This window comes from Hemitrygon akajei, chromosome 10 (assembly GCF_048418815.1).
Source record: "Hemitrygon akajei chromosome 10, sHemAka1.3, whole genome shotgun sequence".
Taxonomy (NCBI): domain Eukaryota; kingdom Metazoa; phylum Chordata; class Chondrichthyes; order Myliobatiformes; family Dasyatidae; genus Hemitrygon; species Hemitrygon akajei.
In genome coordinates this window covers 120,076,970-120,098,829 of record NC_133133.1, presented here as the reverse complement: position 1 = coordinate 120,098,829, position 21,860 = coordinate 120,076,970, and the positions used below count along the sequence as shown (strand labels likewise).

Sequence of the window (21,860 nt, the reverse complement as noted above, 5' to 3'; positions counted from 1 at the left end):
CCTGGTACCCCAACGCGCCAGCGGCAACAAGAAAATAAGCACAGAAAACTGAAAGAGAGTAATATAAAATACAGTCCAATAATCACATAAATAGTAGAAATTTGAAAACATCCCATCAGAATTGATCTCAATCCTCCCGTGAAGAACAACTGCTGCTTCGCCAACCTGCAGCCTTCTAAACACCACCGACCCGGTTACCAACCTGTTGACCCATGACCCCCGTGGAGAATGACTGCGGACCTCCTTGCCTGGAAATGGAGTTGATCATGGCTCCGCACCCATCTCCATGAGGCAGCTTTTGGTACTCTCCAGGGAAAGCAGAGAACTAGGCCATTCGATCAAACTCCAAGCTGTACGTCATAGGCTCCAACAGTTTCCGAAACAGAACCTAGACATAGAAAAAGTGCAATAATTGAAAAGTTTGTCTCCCTGAAAAACATTGCTCCGGGAATTGTTCTTTGCTGGCGCCTTCTTGACCAGAAACCATCTAGGTAGCGACAAGAAGAGGTTGTGACCTGAATGGTGAGGTTCCTTAGTGATGGATGCTGCCTTTATGAAGCAGTGCCTCTTGAAGATCCTTTCAAAGGTAGGCAAGGTTTTACCTGTAATGGAAATGACTGAGTCTACGCCCATCTGCAGCTTCTTACAGTCCGGCGCATTCAAGCCTCCGTGCCAGACAGTGATGCACTAATCTGAGTTTGACTACCAGAGTCCCCATTCACTATCACTTCTTTCCCTTGCTACGTTTCTCTTTCCGTGTCTGATCTGACTGTAATTTGCGTAATTTCCTTCACTCTAATACTCCTGCCCGGAATTTTAAGTGACATTGATTGACAAGGTGAAGCATTCCACGTTTGTGTGATATAAGGAGGCTTTGTTATTAACATACACTTCCAGGAATTGATAACTAATACATTTATAAGTAAATGGAACAGTGAAATAAATCCTATTCGCCACACTCATCTACTATGGGGCATCTTTCAACAGCATCCTAGTAACGTTAAATAGTTGAGTCAGACTTACACTCGGTGGCCACTTTATTAGGTACCCGTGTAGGTTAATGCAAATATCTAATCAGCCAATCATGTGGCAGCAACTTGGTGTATAAAAGCATGCAGACATGGTCAAGGGGTCCAGGCCAAACAACAGAATGGAGAAGGAATGTAATCCAAGTGACTTTGACCATGAAATGATTGTCGGTGCCAGATGGGGCAGCTTGAGTAACTCAGAAGCTGCTGATATCCTGGCGTTTTCACACATAACAGTCTCTAGAGTTTACAGCGAATGGGCGAAAAACAAAAAAAAATCGAGTGAATGGGCGTTAATGAGGGAGCTCTGAGGAGAATGGCCAGACTGGTTCAAGCTGACAGGAAGGTGACAGGTAACTCTAATAACCACGTGGTACAACAGTGCAGGAGAGTATCTCTGAACGCACAACACATCGAACCTTGCCCTGGACGGGCTACAGCAGCAGAAGACCACGAACATACACTCTGTGGCCACTTTATTAGGTACAGGATGAAGTGGCCACTGGATATATAATTTAATTGCAGTATAATTCGATGGGGGCATAACGATCTGCCTAGCATTTGCTACTTACTTTACCAGGGACATTAAAAAGTCTTGTCAATTCAGTCGAGTGGAAGTGAACTCGCTAAATTAAACTTATTTTGGTGCACTAAATACTTTGAAGTCCAGACTGGGACTGCTTCATTATAATTCTAAATATGGCTGGGCTTTTTGTTTTAACTTAATGGCAGGTTTCCCCGGTGAGATTTCTTTTTATAAAGTGCGCAGATTTTACAGAGAGATTCTCTCAGGCAGCATTTCAACACCGGAACACCCCCAAAGCAGCAGTCCACCAAATTGTCCATAATCAGCCAAGTACTGCTGTATTGTCATAATTGTGGAAAAAATTATTATTGCGTTCCATTTTTCCCAATGACATCTCTGATAAATGACATGTCGGGGGTTGGTGGGTGTGTTGAAACACGCCGTGTATATCCTTCACTAACCCGGGAACACAAGCCAAACGGCGGGAAGGATAGTAACAAAACCCGATCAAGTGCTCTTGGCTCTTTTACAAGGGGCGTACGATTACCATATGGCCAGGAGTTGCCGGTGCGAGTGCGCGCAAGTTCGCTTCAGTTAATGGAGCCAGTCTAGAGCACTCGCTGAGGCGCAGCAACAGGCGGCTCTTTAACCCTCCCCCCACCTCTCTCCAAGTCATCTCTCAGCCCAGCTTCCTCCTCCAGCACACCTGTGAAAACTCGCCATCGGAACATCTTCCAGATAGTCTGGGGCCGATCTGAGCGACTGTAAGGTATGGCCGGCGTCCAGGACAGATACATTTGATTTGATGGTGATTTTTTCTCTCCGTGAGTGGCATAGAAATGTTGTCTCTGATTTAGAATGATTTATTTGCTGTTGACAAACTTTGTGTGGTGTGTGTCCGCATCCTCCGGAAGAAAGTGACAAGACGATTTAAGTGGGAGTTAAAATGCTTATTACTAAAGCTTCTTGACGCGTTTTTTCTCTCTAAAGGGCATGCAATTATTGGGCAGATGGGTTTTATTCACATTTTGGATTGAATAATGTTGATTCTGAAGATGTTGTTGAAACTTAAAAGATATTCTTTAAACGAAGTCCGAACTGTAACGGTACGTGGCTCTGTTGTGATGTCCCCGGGACTGAAGTGCTTTGGTAAAACAGAATAATTGATCAGCTGTATTAGAACTGGGATCACTGACGATACCATTTGAACATTAAAGGGTCCAGCAATGACGTGGTATAAATGATTGTGTTTTTTTTTAAAAGAGCGCCCTACAATTAACTCACTGTCATTGTCTTTCCTGCGGTTTATTTTGACTATTTCTGAACTGTCTGCCGATGCGAGAAAGCTGTGAGTTGGGGATCGGGGGGTGGTGGCTAAAATGCAGATATATTGGGAGTGCATTCCATTCATAAAGTCAAGACAAAAAGCTTATAACGTGGCAGCCCAGTGATGTCATGCTGAAATTGTGCTTTTGTATCGTATTAAGGGGGTATGGGGGTGGGGTGGGGGAACTAAGGTGGGACAGAAGGGGAGGAGGGGGGCTGTCCAGTGCTAAAACAATTCCTCTCCTTTTAGTTTTCTTCTACAAGGGAATTAAGATCAGATTCCAAGACAGTTGGTGACTGACAGGAGTAGAAGAAGTCTTACAGTGTAACAGGCCATTCAGCCCATTGAATCTGTGCTATACTAATCAAGAACCTCTGCATTAAACATGTCCAGTGACTTGGCCTTCACAGCCATGTGGCAATGAATTCCACAGATTCACCACACTCTGGGTAAAGAAATTCCCCCGTCACCTCTGTTCTAATGGGATATCCTTCTCCACTCTGGTCCTGGATTGCCCTACAACAGGAAACATCCTCCCCGCATCCATGCTATCTAATTGTTATCTATCGAGTAGGTGCAAAATCTCTTTATTCTCATATCACTTCTGCCTCTTTTGCCAGCTGCTGAATCTGTCCTCTCACTATTAGCTGGAAGCCCAGTCTTTTCCTTATTTACTGTCAAATCTCTTCAAAACGTTGAGTATCTTTCAAACCTTGTTTTTAGAACCTCTTTGTTCGAGGAAGCAGTGTGCCAGTTTCAACGCTGTCTTCACATATCTGAGGAGTATTCTAACTGGTTGCATTGGTTTGATACAGAGGGCCCACTGCACAGGATTGGAAAAAGTTGCAGAAAGTTGTAAACTCAGCCAGCTCCATCGTGGGCACCAGCCTTCCCGGCACCTAGGACATCTTGAAATGGTGATGCCTCAGCAAGGTGGCATCCATCATTAAGGACCCCCATCACCTGGGACATGCTCTCTTCTCATTCCTGCCATCAGAGAGGTGTCATGGTCCCTTCTGGCACCCGGCTATCTTCCTCAGGAATTGGGCCTCAATCACCTCGTTTAGTTCCCAGTCATTCCCAAGTTCCACTAACTACAAACACCTGCTTTCCAACAGCAAATGCAGTATAAAAACCCTGTGACCACAACAAGGAGCTGCCAGTTCGTTGGTTGACTTGTGTATGAGTAACCTTGTTCCATGGTTCTTAGGACTATCAGTTCTAAGTCTAGCATCGTTCCTGAATTCTCTACTGAAACCAAGACTCCAGGTAAAGACTCCCTTGGCACCCATTCCACGCTTGCTATGACCGTAATGCCTCATGACTTGGCCTCTGTGCCCATGTTCAGCACTTGGGTTCGTTCTACCACCACGTCCTTGCAACAAGAGGAGGTACAGGAGCCTGAAGACACACAACTACACTTTAGGAACAGCTTCTTCCCCTCTGCCAGCAGATTTCTGAATGGATATTGAATCCATGAAAACGACTTCACTTTTTTTTGCTATCTTTTAGCACTACTTATTTAATGTGTGTGTGTGTGTGTATAATTACCATTTCCAATAAGTGTCCTAATTAGATTCACAGAGTCATAGGACTCTACATCACAGAAACGGGCTCTTTGGCTCCACTAGTCTGTGCCAAACTATTAATCTTTCTATTCCTTTCAACCTGCTCCTGCACCATATCTCTCCATACCCCTCCCATCCATTAACCTATCAAAATTTCTCTGAAGTACTGAAATTGAACCCTCTTCCACCACTTCTTCTGGCGGCTGGTTCCACACACTCTTACACTTTGAGTGAAGAAGCTCCCCCTATTGGTCCCCTTAAATATTTCACCTTTCACCTTTCACCCTTAACCCTTCACCCACGATCTCTACTTCTAGTCTGAATCAACCTCAGTGGAAAAATCCTGCTTGCATTTACCCTATCTATACACCTCACAATTTTGTATATCTCTAAGAAATCTCCCCTCATTCTTCTACACTCTGGGGAATAAAGTCCTAATCTATTCAATCTTACCCTGTAACTCAGGCCCTCAAGTTCCAACAACATCCTTGTCAATTTTCTCTGCACACTTTCAATCTCATTGACATCTTTGCTGTAGGTAGGTGACTAAAACTGCACACAGTACTCCAAATTAGGCCTCACCAACATTGTATACAACTTCAACATAACATCCCAGCTCCTGTACTCACATTGATTTATGAAGGCCAATGTGTCAAAAACTCTTTTTACAACCCTATCTACCTCTGATGCCACTTCTGAAGAATTGTGGATTTGTATTCCCAGATCTCTCTGTTCTCCCACATTCCTCAGTGCCCTACTGTTCACTGTGTAAGTCCTACCCTGGTTTGTCCTCCCAAAATGCAACAGCTCACACTTGTCTGCATTAAAATCCATCTGCCATTTTCAGCCCATTTTTCCAGCTGGTCCAGGCCCTGCTGCAAGCTTTGATAGTCTTCCTCTGTCCACCATATCCCCAATCTTGGTATTATCTGAAATTTGATGATACGGTTTACTGCATTGTTATCCAGATTGTTGATATATTGATATATATATATACATATATATATATATATGGTAAACAACAGACCCAGCACTGATCCCTAGTCACAGGCCTCCAGTCATAGAAGCAACCCTCCACTACCACTCTCTGGCTTCTGCTGCAAAGCCAATGTCTAATCCAATTTACTACCTCATCTTGAGCATAAAGCAACTGAACCTATCCAAGCCCTTGACATTCTTCCTAGAATGTGTGCAGAAATGAATCACACCATTCCAAACGGAGCCAAGATAGCAAAGACCCCAGAAAGCAGGCCAGATATCCTGAAATATAATAACTGGAGTAGTGAAGGCTGCTTACATTGGCAAGAGAGAGAGGATTCTGTAGATGCTGGAACTCCAGAGCAAAGCACACATGAACTGCTGGAGGAGCTCAGCAGGTCAGGCAGCATTTACGGCGAGGAGTAAGCAGTTGACGTTTCGGGCCTATACCCATCATCAGGAGAGAGGATTAGAGTCTGTGCAGTTGAGGTTAGCAAGTCTTGCTTTGCCCTGCCAATTGTGTTTCCCTGATACTGCATCGCACCCTTACTGGGAGCCTTTCCCATGAGCTCTGTATTGTTGGTTTAGGTACCCCTATCTTCCTCTGAGGTCGGTGGGGGGGGGGGGGGGGTGCACAGTGGTACAATGTGTAGAGCTGCAGCCTCACAGTGCTAGAGATCTGGGTTCGATCCTGACCTTGGGTCCTGTCCGTGTGGAGTTTGCATGTTTTCCCTGTGACAACAAGGGGTTTTCCCTGTGGGCTTTCATCCCAAACAAGTGCAGGTTAATTGGCTGTAAATTGCCCTTGGCTGGTAGGTGACTAGTGGGCGGTGGGTAGTCAATAGGAAATATGGGAAGAATTAATAAAAAGTAATGGAGAATAATGAAGAGTTAGCGTAAGCAGATGTTTGATGGCCAGCATGGAGGTGATGGGTAGAAGTGCCTTTGCTCTGACATTTGACTTGAGCTGTGCTTTCCTGGAAGAGTTCCTCTCGCTGTGGAATACTGATGCTGGGCTGAGAAATGCACTAGTGCCTATTCAGATGGACAGTTTCTATTAGCACACGTTCCACCAAGAAGGAGCAGTCACAAGGGGTCAAGGCCAAGTGTCCACACTGGGTCAACACCAATTGTCCACACTGGGTTAAGGCCGATTGACCACATGGGGTCAAGGCCAAGTGTCCACATTGGGTCAACACCAATTGTCCACACTGGGTTAAGGCCGATTGACCACATGGGGTCAAGGCCAAGTGTCCACATTGGGTCAACGCCAATTGTCCACACTGGGTCAAGGCCAAGTGTCCACACTGGGTCAACGCCAATTGTCCACACTGGGTCAAGGCCGATTGACCACATGGGGTCAAGGCCGAGTGTCCACACTGGGTCAACGCCAATTGTCCACACTGGGTCAAGGCCGATTGACCACATGGGGTCAAGGCCAAGTGTCCACATTGGGTCAACGCCAATTGTCCACACTGGGTCAAGGCCGATTGACCACATGGGGTCAAGGCCGAGTGTCCACATTGGGTCAACGCCAATTGTCCACACTGGGTCAAGGCCAATTGACCACATGGGGTCAAGGTCGATTGACCACATGGACTGAGGCAGGCCATGACCGCCAACCTCAACATGACCGCGTTGTTTAACACTGACAAGTGAGAGGACTAGAAACACAAGAGATCTGTAGATGCTGGAAATCCAGAGCAACACACACAAAATTATGGAGGAATTCAGCAGGTCAGGCACAAAAATAAACAATTGATGCTTTGGGCTGAGACCCTTCATCAAGAGAGAGGGTTAGAGTCAGTGCAACTGAGGTGCATCTTTACCACCATCATGTTGTTTCCCCTATTCTTGTGCCCCCAACTGACCACTGGCCTTCGGTCTGCACTATTGGGCAGCAGCTTGTGGAGCTGGCTTTGCATCCCTGTGAGGTGGAGTGTTTGAGGAATTGGGATCCTGTTTTTATTTCAGAGGGACACCACTGCCAACACAGATCTAAGGTGATCCTCCCTTCAGCCATTGATTGGATCCGCAAAGCAGGATCTGTGCAGCTTAGCGCCTTTTGGGATGGACACCATCCCAGGACTGGACCTGCACTCTTTAGGGTGGCAGGGTTTGCTTAACCCAGCAACCCGGGTTCAGTTCCCACTGCTGTCTATAAGGAGTGTGTATGTTCTCCCCGTGACCACATGGGATTCTGTTGGGTGGTCGGGTTTCCTCCCACATTCCAAAGGCATGCATAGGGAAGAGGGTTAGTGAGCTGTGGGCATGCTAAATGTGGTAAGACTTGTGCCTCACCCTCACCACATCCTTAGACCGTGTTGGCTATTGACACAAAAACGACACATTTCACTGCCGGTTTCGATGGACACGTGACAAATAAAGCAAATCTCTATGTAGCTTGGTGACATGGGTGTAAATGGGTGACCTGGGCTCACTGGGCCAGAAGGGCCTAATATCGTACTGTATCTTTCGATAAGGAAAATCGTTTATGCATTAATTTCCGGCTAGTCCCTGTCGCTTGTGGTGTCATAGAATCATGAAGGAGGATACAGACAGAAACATGTTCTTCGAATCACCGAAAATGCACCTACCATTGAACCACTCCACTCTAAAAAATATATCCTTCCCATCTACTGTATTCATGCCCAGCCTGATTCATCCGTTCATCCACACACTGAGGCAGTTTACTGAGGGCAATTAACTAGCCAACCACTAGATTCCTGGGCAACAGGCAATCTGCCGGAGGAACTCTGTGGGTGGAGCAGCCTCTGAGAGAATCCGAATCAGTTTTAATCTCACTAATGTGGTTTTGTGACAGCAGTACATTAAAAATAGTATAAGTCACAATAAGAAATATTTAACAAATAAATAACTAGTACAAAAAAGAGTGTTCACGGGTTCAGGGACCATTCAGAAATCTGATGGCAGAGGGGAAGAAACTGTTCCTAAAATATTGAAGCTCCTGTCCCTAAGGATGAATGCCGTCTTTTTGAGGCATCACCCTTTGAAGATGTCCTTGATGCAGGAGAGGCCTCTGCCCATGATGGAGCTGGCTGAATTTACAACACAGGACTTTACCGATCCTGGCATCAGCACCTCACAACCAGGCGGTGTTACAACCGGTCAAAATGCTCTCCACGGTACATCTACAGAAGTTTGGTGGCATACCGAATCTCCTCAAACAAGTTCGAAAGGAGCTGTCGATAGTCCGTGTTGAAGCCCTGCATCAGGTTTGTTCCTGCGATGTGGGAGGAAACAGCAGCTGTTGCCTGGAGGAAGCCCATATAGTCACAGGAAGACCGAGCAAACTCCACAGAGTTAGCGTCAGGGGCTGGGATTGAACCCAGGTCGCTGGAGTAGTGAGGCACCTTCTGCTGCCACGTAACACAGTCAATCATGTTACTGGATCACAATCCCAAAAACTGGATCTGGAGTTACGAGTTCAAATCCCATTACGGTTTACTGAGACCTGGGCGCGTGTTATGTACAGGTTAGGGCAGCTAGGGTGTCCGTTGTTACTGAACAGGGTGGGAGTTTTAACAAGAATATGGTAATCTTATGTTCTCCACATTAACACTTCATTGCAGATTACTTCAGTAAGTTTCCCTGCAGCTAATCTGCCTCCCTTCTTGAGAATGTCAGTGAAACTCCCTTGATGCTTGTCCAGTTCCACAACCTCTACACCACTGCGCTCCCCGATCACCATTCATGAGCTGTCTACCACATGTCCCCATACTGCAATGTTGACTGCGTCTCAGACACACTTCATCAGCTGCGGAGCGGTGAATACTCTGAGTCAGTGAGAGGTGTAGCGGAAAGATACAGCTTCCATTCCCTCATTCATTCCGGATCCTGTGACGGAGCTCACTCACCATTTCCTCCTGAACAAATGATGCATCGAGCTCATAAAATGAGGCAGAGCACGGCAAAGACCCTTCTTCCCACTGATGGCTGGTTTGCAGGGGGCACTGCACCGTATCGGGAAAGAGCTACAGAGGGCTGTAAACTCTGCCAGCGTGGATACTGGCCTCCCCGCCATCAAGGACATCTTCAAAGGGCAAAGCCTCAAGAAGGCGACATCCATCATTAAAGGCCCCCATCACCAAGGTCATGCACTCTTCTCATTCCAACCATCAAGGAGGAATTACAGGAGCCTGAAGACATGCACTCAACAGCTTCTTCCCCTGACAATGAACACACAAACACACCCTCACTATTTTTGCTCTCTTTTGCACTATTTATTTGATTTTTGTATATATATTTCTTACTGTAATGTACTGTATAGTATACTGTATTATATATTGGACTGTACTGCTGCCACAAAAATACAAATTACATGACATATGTGAATGATAATAAATCTGATTTTGATTCTCCCACAGAATGTGAGCAGTCTGATCAAGTACTTGTGTCTCAGTTGGTAGCTGTCTGTGCTCATTGAACATAAACAGTACAGCACAGTGCAGGCCTTTTACCCATGATGTGAGTTGAACTTTTAACCTACCCTAAGTTCAATGTAACCCTTTCCTCCTATTTAGCTCTCCATTTTTCTTTCATCCATGTGTCTATCTAAGAGCTTTTTAAAGGTCCCTAATGTATCTACCACCACCCTGGCAGGGTGTTCCATGCACCCACCACTCTGCATGGTACATGAAATATATGTAACATGCATGTTATAGGAAAATCCCCCCATACTTAACTCCAATCACCTTAAAATCTTGGCCCCTGGTATTAGCCATTTCCATCCTGTGAAAAAGTGTCTGGCTGTCCATTATCATCCATTGACACAGTCCCATACTCATCGCATTGCAGGTCCAAATGGAAAATGCTGTCTGACAGGAATGGGACCAGCTGAACCAATGAAAGAGAACTTATTTTTCTCCTAGATGTAGGATACACTGTTGGGGTGACGGTAGAGGCTGATACGTTAAGGAGAGTTAAGAGACTATTGGGAAGGTCCATGCAGAGACAGATACATTCTGGAGATTTAAGACCGCTAGATAGGCACATGGATGACAGAGAAACAGAGGGCTATGTAGAAGGAAATGTTAGAGGCATATCTATGCCTCTTAGCAACTTGTACACCTCTCATCCTCCTTTGCTCCAGAGAGAAAAGCCCCAGTTTACTCAACCTAAGTGCTTGTGTCTCGATTCGTGGTTGTATTCATAGAACATATTACTGTACAGTACAGGCCCTTCAGCCCAAAATGATGTGCTGACCATTTTGCCTACTCTTAAAATCAATCTAACGTTTCCTTCTACATAACCCTCTGTTTCTCTGTCATCTATGTGCCTATCTAATAGTTTTAAATCTCCGGAATGTATCTGTCTCTGCATGGACCTTCCCAATAGTATCTTAACTCTCCATAATGTATCAGCCTCTACCATCACCCCGACAGTGTGTCCTACATCTAGGAGGAAAATAAGTTCTCTTTCATTGGTTCAGCTGGTTCCGTTCCTGTCAGACAGCATTTTCCATTTGGACCCGCAATGCGATGAGTGTGGGACTGTGTCAAGCATCAAATATGATGGCTCACTAACCTGGCAAGAGTTCTCTGTTAAGCACTTATGAGTGAAAGGTGGGAGAGGAAGATTTCTAAAATTGTTTTTATTTCATGGAATCTGTCACTCTGTACCTTCTCCCTGCCAGATTTTGTTGTCCTAATAGATAGAGTTCTCTAGTGGCAATTTATTGTTAATAGTAAATTGTACACATTCACTTTACTGAAACTCAAGTAATGAGCAAAGCTATTGAGTGAAATGCTAAGGGAAGATACAGCAACTTAGAGATTAAAAATTAACTTTATTTGTCATTGAACACATCTACATGGAATGTTGTTGCAGGAAAGCAGTATCCATCATCAGGGACCCCCACCACCCAGGCCATGCTCTCTTCTCACTGCTACCATTAGGGAGAAGGTACAGGAGCCTCAGAACTCACACTACCAAGTTCAGGAACAGTTATCACCCCTCAACCATCAGGCTCCTGAACCAAAGGAGATAAATTCACTCAACTTCACTTGCCCTATCATTGAAATGTTCCCACACCTATGGACTTACTTCCAAGGACTCTTCATCTCAAGTTCTTGATACTTATTGCTTATTTATTTATTATTATTTCTTTTTATTTTCTTTTGTATTGTACAGCCTGTTGTCTTTTGCACACTGGTTGGTCCACTCTGTTGGTGCAGCCTTTCATTCCACTACGTTTATTTGATTTATTGAGTATGCCCACAAGAAAATCAATCTCAGGGCTGTATTTGATGATATATATGTACTTTGATAATAAATTTACTTTGATCTTTGAAACATACAATGAAATGCGTTGTTTTGCGTCAATGACCGACATGGTCCAAGGAGGTGCTCTCAAGGGTCACCATACTTCCAACGCCAAAGAGCTTGATCACAGCTCATTAACCATAACTAAACATCCTTTTAGAATGTGTAGTTAAAGCCAGGAAACTGACACAGTCACGGGGAGAAGGTACAAACTCTGAATCGAGCCGTGATTGGTGATCGCAGTTGCGATTGCTCAGATTCACGTGTGTTCATGAGGATGCCAAAACATTGTGATGATCTGTCTTTCTTGCCATCAATTGGATGTGAGCGCTCTCTTCATTGTCAGTCAAGCATTGCCTAATCAGTCTAGTATCTTCACCCTTCACTCCCCAACGTTATGGTAATCGGAAAACAGAAGTGTGCACAGGCTTTGAAAAACTCCACATTCTTTTTTTCTCCCTTAATTATTCCTGGCAGTGTCCTGGAAACAAATGCCTAATCCCTGGATATTGTGGAAAAGTCCCGCAGAGTTTGCAATCCAACCTGAGCGTTCTTGCTGAACTAACGTTGAAACGGGGCAGAACAGGACAGAAAAGCACCAAAATATCATTTGAATGGACAGGCCTGCAAAAGAGTGGTCACTCCCTTACCTAGTTCATTTAAGTCTTCATCACTTGCCGTGTAGAAATAGATTCCTTAAAAATTATTGGAGAATTTGTTGCTTATCAAGTTTATCATGACTGACATATGACATGAAATTTGTTGTTTTGTGGCAGCAGTACGGTGCAAAGATGTAAAATTACTGTAAGTTACAAAATTATATAGTGCAAAAATCAAAGTTCTAAAGTTCAAAGTACTGTTTTGTCTGCATACTATATCCAACCTTAAGATTCATCTCCTTACAGGCAGCCACAAAACACAAGGAACCCAATGGAACCCATTAAAAACAAGAAGAATGAGGTTCCAGGACCATTCAGAAACCTGATGGTGCAGGGAAGAAGTTGTTCTAAAAACATGGAGTTTGTGTCAGAATAAGGTTTATTCTTACTGACATATATCATGAAATCTGTTGTTTTGTGGCAGTTTATTACATTAAATTAGTGAGGCAGTGTTGATGGGTTCATTGTCTGTTTAGAAATCTGACACTGGAGGGCAAGAAGCTGTTCCTGAAATTCGAGTGTGTGTCTTCAGGCTCCTGTACCTCCTCCCAGATGTGGAAATGAAAAGCAGGCATGTCCTGGATTGTGAGGGTCTTTATTGATGGATACCGCTATCTTCAGACACCATCTATTCAAGATGTCCTGGATGATGGGAAGGGTTGTGTCGATGATGGGGAGGGTTGTGTCGATGATGGGGAGGGTTGTGCCAGTGATGGAGCTGGCTGAGTCTACAACCGTCTGCAGCATTTTCAATCCTGGGTACTGAGGGCTCCATAACACTAAATTAATTGGAAAATAATACTTAGTGCCCTCAATATATTAATGGTGAAAGATTACCTTTATTTATCACATGTATTTCAATGAAACGTGCTGTTTTGCATCAATGAACAACACAAAGGATTGTGTTGGGATCAGCCCACAAGTGTCACCAACATAGCATACTCACAACTTAGTAAATTAACTGTGCATCTTAGGAATGTGGGAGGAAACTGGAGCACCTGGAGGAAACCCACATGGTCATGGGGAGAATGTACAAACTCCTTACAGACAGCGGAGGGAATCGAACCTCGATTGTCGGCCACCAGTGTTATAAAGTGATTGTACTAATTGCTATGCTACTGTGTTGCCTTCTTAGTTGATAGTTAATAAATTATCTGTTAATAAATATATAATGCGATCTATTCTTTAATAGATATTAAGGCATCTCAAAGCACTTTGCAGGAGTGTTCCAGGATGAAGTTTGATACCAAGACTCAAACGTTGATATTAGGACAAGCCAAAGAGAATATTAGTTCGGAATCTCTTATGGAGCAGAAGGAGAGCTGTTTGTGGCTTCTGGAAGGATTCGAAAACCTGGGATCAAGGAGCCAAAAGTGAGGCTGTCATTGGTGGAGCATTAAACTATTAGAAATTGAGAGACCTGGATTGGATTATGAATCAGAGGGTTTTAGTGCTGGAGGAGGTTACGACTGAAGAGAGTTCGATACCCCAGAAGATTAGAATTGATAAAATAAGCAACAATGTAAAGCATTAATGGTTTTATTTATTTAGAGATACAGCAAGGTAACAGGTTGTTCTGGATCAACAGGTCCATGTGACCAATTAACCCACAAACCCATGTGTCTTTGGAATGTGGGAGGAAACCGGAGCACCCAGAGGAAACCCATGTGGAGAACATACAAACTCCTTACAGTTAGCGGTAGGAATCAGACACTGGTGATCGCTAGCGCTGTAAAGTGATTGTGCTAGCCTCTATGCTACCATTCTGCTCCCTCTGTTAATATTTAATTAATAATCTATTAATTAATATCTATTCCTCTTCATAGATGCAGCCTGGCTTGCCGAGATCCTCCAGTGTGTGTTGCAATAAATTGCTTGTGTGGCTTTCAGCTGGCAGAAGTGTGATGTGGCCATTGAAAGCATTCTGATAAGCTGTATTTTACAATGTGTCTGCTGGGTGTGGGTGTCAGTGATAATAGCTCATTGCTACACTTCCATTCAAGCCAGGCTTGAAGGAATTGGTTTGAGTAAGTTAGGCACCTTTGCACTGTCTGTAACAAGCAGGATTACTCTGTGGCCAATCACTTTAATTCCACTGCCCATTCCCATTCCGACATGTCAGTCCATGGTTCACATGATATGGCCATCCTCAGGCTGGAGGAGTGACACCTCATATGCCGTTAGAGTAGCCTCCAACCTGATGGCACGAACATTATTTTCTTTCACTTCCAGTAAACCCTCTCCCCTCCCCTTCTCTCTTTTTCTATTCCCCATTGTCACTCCCCCTTACCCCTTCTCTTCTCCTCTCTCTGGTATCTCTTCTCCTTCCCTTTCTCCCGAGGTCCACTCTCCACTTCTTCAGCCCTTTACTTTTCCCAGATTCTCACTTCATCACCCCCTCCCCCATCCAGCTATCTGAGACCCCCATCCCCGGCCTCCCCACCCCACCCTGCTTCACCTGCTCGAACTCCTTCCCCTCTACGCCTTCTTATTCTGGCTTCTTCCCAGTCCTAATGAAGGGTTTTGGCCTGAAACAACAACTCTTCATTCCTTTCCAGAGATGCCATCTGAGTTACCAAGTTCCTCCAGCATTTCGTGTGAATTACTATTGGGTTGAAAGTGGTAACAGCTAGGGAATAACTAATTAGTTGAATTGACTGTCTCGAAATTCATCCTGACCAGGGGTGGTGAAACTATGGCACCCATGCCCAAGATGGTATAAGCAAAAGTTTTTTTGTCACAGAGCATGCATTGCTGACCCTCAATTCTATAAACCCCATCCACAGTAAAAAGAATCATAATGATTATCTTTGCTTCTAAGAGAAGCAGGGAATGATATTTTTTACAACCTGACAGCAGTGAGATGTTTTTACAAGATGTTGTCTCACTCCAGCTTGGCGCCAGCTGGACGGTTGCGAGAACGCTTTGTGTTGGATGATATGTTTTGAAATCCTCAGAGAGCTGATGTACACGTCACTACTTGGATAGTAAACAGTTAGAATAACAATAGTATCTAGAGATTACATTATATTTCAATTATCTTTTTAAACGTAGTGTTAATTTTTGAACTAGTGTTTCTAAAATGCTCCATTTATTTCAATCTATATCTGTTATACTTTTTAGTAAAGCAATTAATACATATAAATAAACATCAAAATTTACTTTCTTGCCTTAAAAAGTTCAAGTACAAGTTTAGTTGTCATTCAACCATACATGAATACTCATGAATACAGTTAAACGAAACAGCATTACTCCAGGGCCAAGGTACAAAACACAACACCAATAGTCATACACAGCACAAGACACATGTAGCACATATAAGAAAGCAAATAAACATAACAGTCACAAAAAAGTTACTAATATGATATTACTAATTAATCAATGAGGATTAGGTGAAATATTTAAGGGGAACTTGAGGAACATATTCTTCCAGAGGCTGGTGAAAATGTGGAACAAGTTGCTAGTGGAAGTTGTGGATGCGGGCTCATTCTCAACATCTAAGAGAAGTTTGGATAAGGAGGGAGGGGTATGAAGGGCTATGGACCAGGTGCAGTTCAATGCGACTAGGCAGAATAATAGTTTGGCACAAACTAAATGGGCTGACGGGCCTGTTTCTGTGCTGTAGTGCTCTATGACTCCATACTGTTCTTTGTTCTAAAAGACAGCTGGATTTTAAACAGACATTGGGAGCCAAGGTAAGCCAGGAAAGGAGACTGTGGCACAACGTTACTAAAAGATGAGGAGAAATCTTGGTATGTTGGAGTTGGGATCTGAGAAGTAATTAGTCGTAATTGAAGAACTATGCAGAAAAACAGAGTGTAGAATTACATAAAGTATCAGTGGGTGAAATATGACATTTTTTTGACTGCATTTATCCACCACTGTTTCAGCAAGGAATTTCTGGATGTTTGCGGTAGTTAGATAACATGTCTGGCTGTCTGTAATCTCTGTGTCATCTTAGCTTCCTGCTGCCTCTCCAGTGCTCTCTCCACAGAGTACAGCTCATAATGGCTGCTCACTAAGAAAAGAGAGAGATTTAAAGATTAGCTTTATTTGTCACATGTCCATCGGAACATACAGTGTAATGTGTCATTCACGTTAAATCAAATCAATGTAACATGATCCCAACTGTTACATCTTTGGAATGTGGGAAGAAATCAAATCACCTGGAGGAAATCTACACGATTACAGGGAGGATGTACAAACTCCTTAGAGACAGTGAACGCTGATTGCTGGCACAGTAATGTGTCGTACTACCTTCTATGATCAGTTCAAAGGAGATCTAGAAGTGTATCTGCAATTGTAATTTTGAAAACAGTAACTCAGTGTGAATGATATCATGAATGATACTTAGTGCAGGAATTGGGAGATATTCTTGTACAGTGCTATGATTTTGAAACTTGATTTATAGTTGAAGCCATGAATTGTTACGGTCATGGGGAGAGGGCAGAGCAGTGGGGCAAGATAGAGAGCTAGCACGCGCTCGATGGATGGAATGGCTGTATTCTGTACTATATGATTATTAGTTCCAAAACAAAAGAAATAGATATATAATGATGGAAGTGTCCAGAAGAAGTCTGTTGGTGCATTGTGAACTGTTAATTAAGGAACTTAGTGTTGCAGACATAAGAGAATCTGGGGCAAAGGAAAACACAGTTAAAGGAACTTAGTTGGTCAGTCAGCATCAAAAACTCAAAGTAGATTTTGTGAAGAAAAATACAGATTGATTATCAACCACATGTTCTACACATGGCTTGGAGTCCCCTATCTCCTCCCTTTCCTTTTCCAATCTGCCCACCATCGTTGGTTCTACCTAACGACTTCCTTTCTTAGCGGACTCTGCTGCCCTTTGTTGGTTCCACCAATCACCTTGCAGCCTCTGTCACTATTTTCCCAGCTGACTCCATTGTCACATACTGTGAGGGCAAACCTTCATGGCGTATGTATGCTGTGTATGTATTATGACAATTCTTATTCTTAAGATCTGCCACTGTCTGTAAGGGGTTTGTATGTTCTCCCTCTGATCGTGTGGCTTTCTTCCAGGTGTCCCTGTTTCCTCCAGCATTCCAAAGATATATGGGGTAGAGTTAGGAAGTGGCAGATGCGTGGCATTTACTGTCACCTTCCTGTCAGCTTGAACGTCTGGCCATTCTCCTCCGACCTCTCTCATTAACAAGGCATTTTCTCCCACAGAGCTGCTGCTCATTGTATGTTGATTTTTGATTTTCACACCATTGTCAGTAAACTCCTGAGATTGTCGTGCATGAAAATCCCAGGAGATCAACAGTTTCAAAGATGCTCAAACTGTCCTGTCTGGCACTAGCAATCATTTCATGGTAAAAGTCATTTGGATCACATTTGTTCCCCATCCTGATGTTTGGTCTGAACAGCATCTGAACCTCTTAACCATGTCTGCAGGCTTTTATGCATTGAATTGCTGCCACAGGATCGACAAGCATTACAACAGTGGTGTGCAGAAGTGCATCTCTGAACGCTCAACAGTCTTGAGGTGGATGGGCTATAGCAGCAGATGACTGTATTGGGTTCCGCTCCTCTACCTAATAAAGTGGCCACTGAGTGTAGGTTTACCTTATAAACATCTATTAGATCTCCCCTCTTCCTGTAATCTTTTCATCTGTCTCAAATATGCCTCTGCTTAGATAGGCAAGTCCAAAGATTCACTGCCCTCTGGGTGAAGAAATTCCTATTGTCCCAGCCACCTACTGCCTGCTTCTTTAAAATGCTCCATAAAACCAAGCAGGTGACCAAACCTTTGGTTATCAGTGTTATGATGTCCTTAAATGTCTCTGTGTCATGTCTTGTTCAGTAAGAAGCACTCTGGGACATGATGAGTGGACTCTCCGCCTCACAATCTATGATCTTGCACCTCATTGCCGATTACACTGCCTTTTCTCTGCAACTGTTATACTTTATTTTGCTTTCTGTTATTGCTTCCCTTACACTTCCCAATGCGTGATGTAACGAAATGATCTCGACGGGTGAAATGATAATAAAATGATTGATTTATGAACAATTCCATCCACTTCCTCATTATTGAATCAACAGCGTCAAGCTCAGGCATTACACTCCATTCCTGGAGTCTACTTTTTCAGTAACTTTTACACTTTATTCTGCAATGACATTGTTTTACCTTGTTCAGCCTCAATGCGCCGTGTAATGATTTGATCTGTACAAACAGTATATAAGACAAGCTTTTTACTGTATCTCAGAATATGTGACAATAATAAACCAATGCCAATATAAATTATTCACATTGATGCGTTCTGCTTGATTGCCACATTTCCAAATGGTGATTGAAACTTAAATGAACTAAAGCAACAGTGGAACTTTGGCATACAAATACATAGTGTAGTTCATTAAAAACAGCGTTACAGGTAAATGGGATTGTGAAAAAGTTATTGAACTGGCTTGTATCAGTCGAAGCACTGAGTATAGGAGCTGGGATCTTATCTGGCAGTTGTGTAAGTCATTGGCAAGGCCCCACTAGGAGTATCGTGTACAGTTTAGTTCACCCTGTTATGGGAATGACATGATTTAAGTGGAAAGAGTGCAGAGAAGATTTATGAGGACTTTACCTGAGTCACAGTGAGAGATTGACAGGGTAGATCTTCATTCCTTGCACCACAGGAGAATGAGGAATGACCTTGTAGAAGTGTTTACAATTATGAGAGACACAGATTAGGTAAAACAGTAACAATCTTTTCCCCAGCATAAGGGCAGTCCAAAACTTGGTGTAGGTTTAGTGCGACAGGGTAAAGGTTTAAAAAGAGACCCAAGGGGGCAACTCTTTCACACAGAGGGTGGTCAGTGTATGGAATGAGCTGTCAGCGGAATTGTTTGACGTAGACTCAATAGTATCATTTAAGAAGCACTTGGAGAAGTACATGTAGGTCAGGGCCTGGAAGGATATGGGAAACTGGGATTAACGTAGTTGGCATGGAATTGCTGTATGGTTGTAAAATGCTTTGGAAATGTTAAAGTGATGACAGTCATTATATACTGTAAATTAAAACTGAACTTGTGTGTAAGTGTTCCTTTCTCCTTTTTATTGAGATAAACACAGAATAGGTCCCTCCAGTCCTTCGAGCTACACCACGCAGCAAACCCCATTTTAATCCTAGCCTAATCACGGGACAACTTACAATGACCAACTAACCTACCAACTAGTAAGGCTTTGGACTGTGAGAAGAAACCGGAGCACCCAGAGGAAATCCACACATTCCATGGGGAGAACGTACAGACTTCTTGGAGAGGACATTGGAATTGAACTCCAAACTCCAGTGCCCCGAGCAGTAATACCATTGTGGTAGATATCATGGTCCAACAGCAATGCAACTAATGGAGGAGCACCAAAACAGTACCGGTGACCTCAGGTGCCGACTGTGCGGAGTCCGCACGTTCCCCCTGTGAATACGTGAGTTCAATTGGTTTGCTATTGTCACGTGTACCTTTTGAATATTGAAGGGCCTGGACAGAATGGACATGGAGGGGATGTTTCCTATAGTGAGGGAGTCCAGGACCAGCGGGCACAGCCTCAGCATATAACCATATAACAATTACAGCACGGAAACAGGCCATCTTGACCCTTCTAGTCCATGCCGAACGCTTACTCTCACCTAGTCCCACTGACCTGCACTCAGCCCATAACCCTCCATTCCCTTTCTGTCCATATACCTATCCAATTTTACTTTAAATGACAATATCGAACCTGCCTCTTCCACTTCTACTGGAAGCTCGTTCCACACAGCTACCACTCTCTGAGTAAAGAAATTCCCCCTCGTGTTACCATGGATTTAGAACAGAGATGAAGAGGAATTTCTTTAGCCAGAGGGTGGCGAATCTGTGGGATTCATTGTTAACCACATTGTGGAGGCCAAATCATTGGCATATTTAAAGCAGAGGCTGATGGGTTCTTGATTAGTCAGGGTGTCAAAGGTTAGGGGGAGAAGGCAAGAGAATGGGATCGAGAGGGATAATAAATCAGCCATGATGGAATGATGGAGCAGACTCCTAACTGCCCTGATGTCTTATGTAGTGACCTACAGTGAAAAGCTTTGTTTTTCATACCATCCGTACTGATTGTTTGCACGGTGCACTGAGGTAGTTCAGGAGAAAATAATAACAGTATGTTGAGTAAAATGGTAGCCATGGAGAAAGTGCAGTGCAAAAAATCACGTGTTTGGGCCATGATGAGCCTGATTTCTTCTCAGTGCTCCAGTTTCCTCCCACATCCCAAAGTTGTGCAGGTTGATTGGTTAGTTGCCCCCTGGAATTTGCAAGTGGATTGGTTTGGAATCTGGGAGGAGTTAATGGAAATACAGGAAAATGAAATGTGATTGGTGGAAGATGATGTTTGATGGTTTGGTTTTTATGGATGGGGGATCCTAGTTTCTTAGTTTTAAACCTCTGTAGCAAGCCCAATTATCCAATTCTTGTCCAAGTTAGCTGTTTGATCTCAACGCTTTCACTCACAACTACTGTGCATCTTAATATGAGCAGCAGACTTGCTGTCAGTGATGTTTGGTTTAATATGATAGGTACCATCGTATTAACATTGTGCCACAAAAAGCTTTGACAAACTTCAATAAATGCACAGTGGAGAGTATCTGAACTGGTTGCATCACAGCCTGGTTTGGAAACACCAAAGTCGAGTAACAGAAAAGGCTGCAGAGAGTGTTAATTTAGTCGAGGCCATCACAGTAAAACCATACTCATCACTGAGTATGTTTAAATGGAGTGCTGCCACAAGATAGCAGCATCCATCATCAAAGCCCCCCTGCCATTCATTCCTTACTCTCTTCTTGCTACTAATATTGGGCAGGAGGTCTTAGGTCCCACACCACCGGGTTCAGGTGCAGATATTACCCCTCAACCATCAGGGTCCTGAACCAGATAACGTGCATAACTTCACTCATCACTACTCTGAACTGATTCCACAACCTACAGGCTCACTTCCAAGAACTCTTCAACTCATCTTCTCAGTATTATTTATTTGCACAGTTCATCTTTCGCCATTGCTGGTTTGCCAGTCTTTGTTTATGATTAGCTTTCCGTAAATCTGTTGTATTTCGTTATTTTCCTGTGAATGCCTGCAAGGGAATGAACCTCAAGGTAAATATACTGATACACACATACATACTTTAATAATAAGTTCTGCTTGGGCTTTGACTGAGGAAACGGCCAGTAACTGACCATGAGTGACCATGAGCGGACTAATATTGAAATCAATTTTCTTCATTTCTAAACCAACATTTACTTAAATTCCCCGAGAACTTGGCTGTTAGTAGGGAGGAACCCAGACAAACCCCAGTTTCAGAATAACATTCCAGATTAACCACTATGTGAAGATTCATTATTATAATAAGGAGGTCTCACTGAAGGATAATCCCCGACCCTCTGATGTTTTCATGTGGGAGAATGGCCTCCGAATAATCCCGAGCAGCACAGTAATGTAACAGTTGGCACGAT

The 21,860-nt window shown here is 43.6% G+C and overlaps 1 protein-coding gene across 1 annotated transcript in view; it reads left to right on the top strand.

Annotated features, from left to right (window-relative positions):
• Positions 1–2,027: 2,027 nt before the first annotated feature.
• dcn (decorin) overlaps positions 2,028–21,860 on the top strand; it is a 78,617-nt gene continuing 58,784 nt past the window's right edge. Inside the window, exon 1 of the mRNA XM_073058847.1 lies at positions 2,028–2,323. The gene's annotated coding sequence lies outside the window, so the exon portion shown is untranslated. The remainder of the gene's footprint in view (positions 2,324–21,860) is intronic.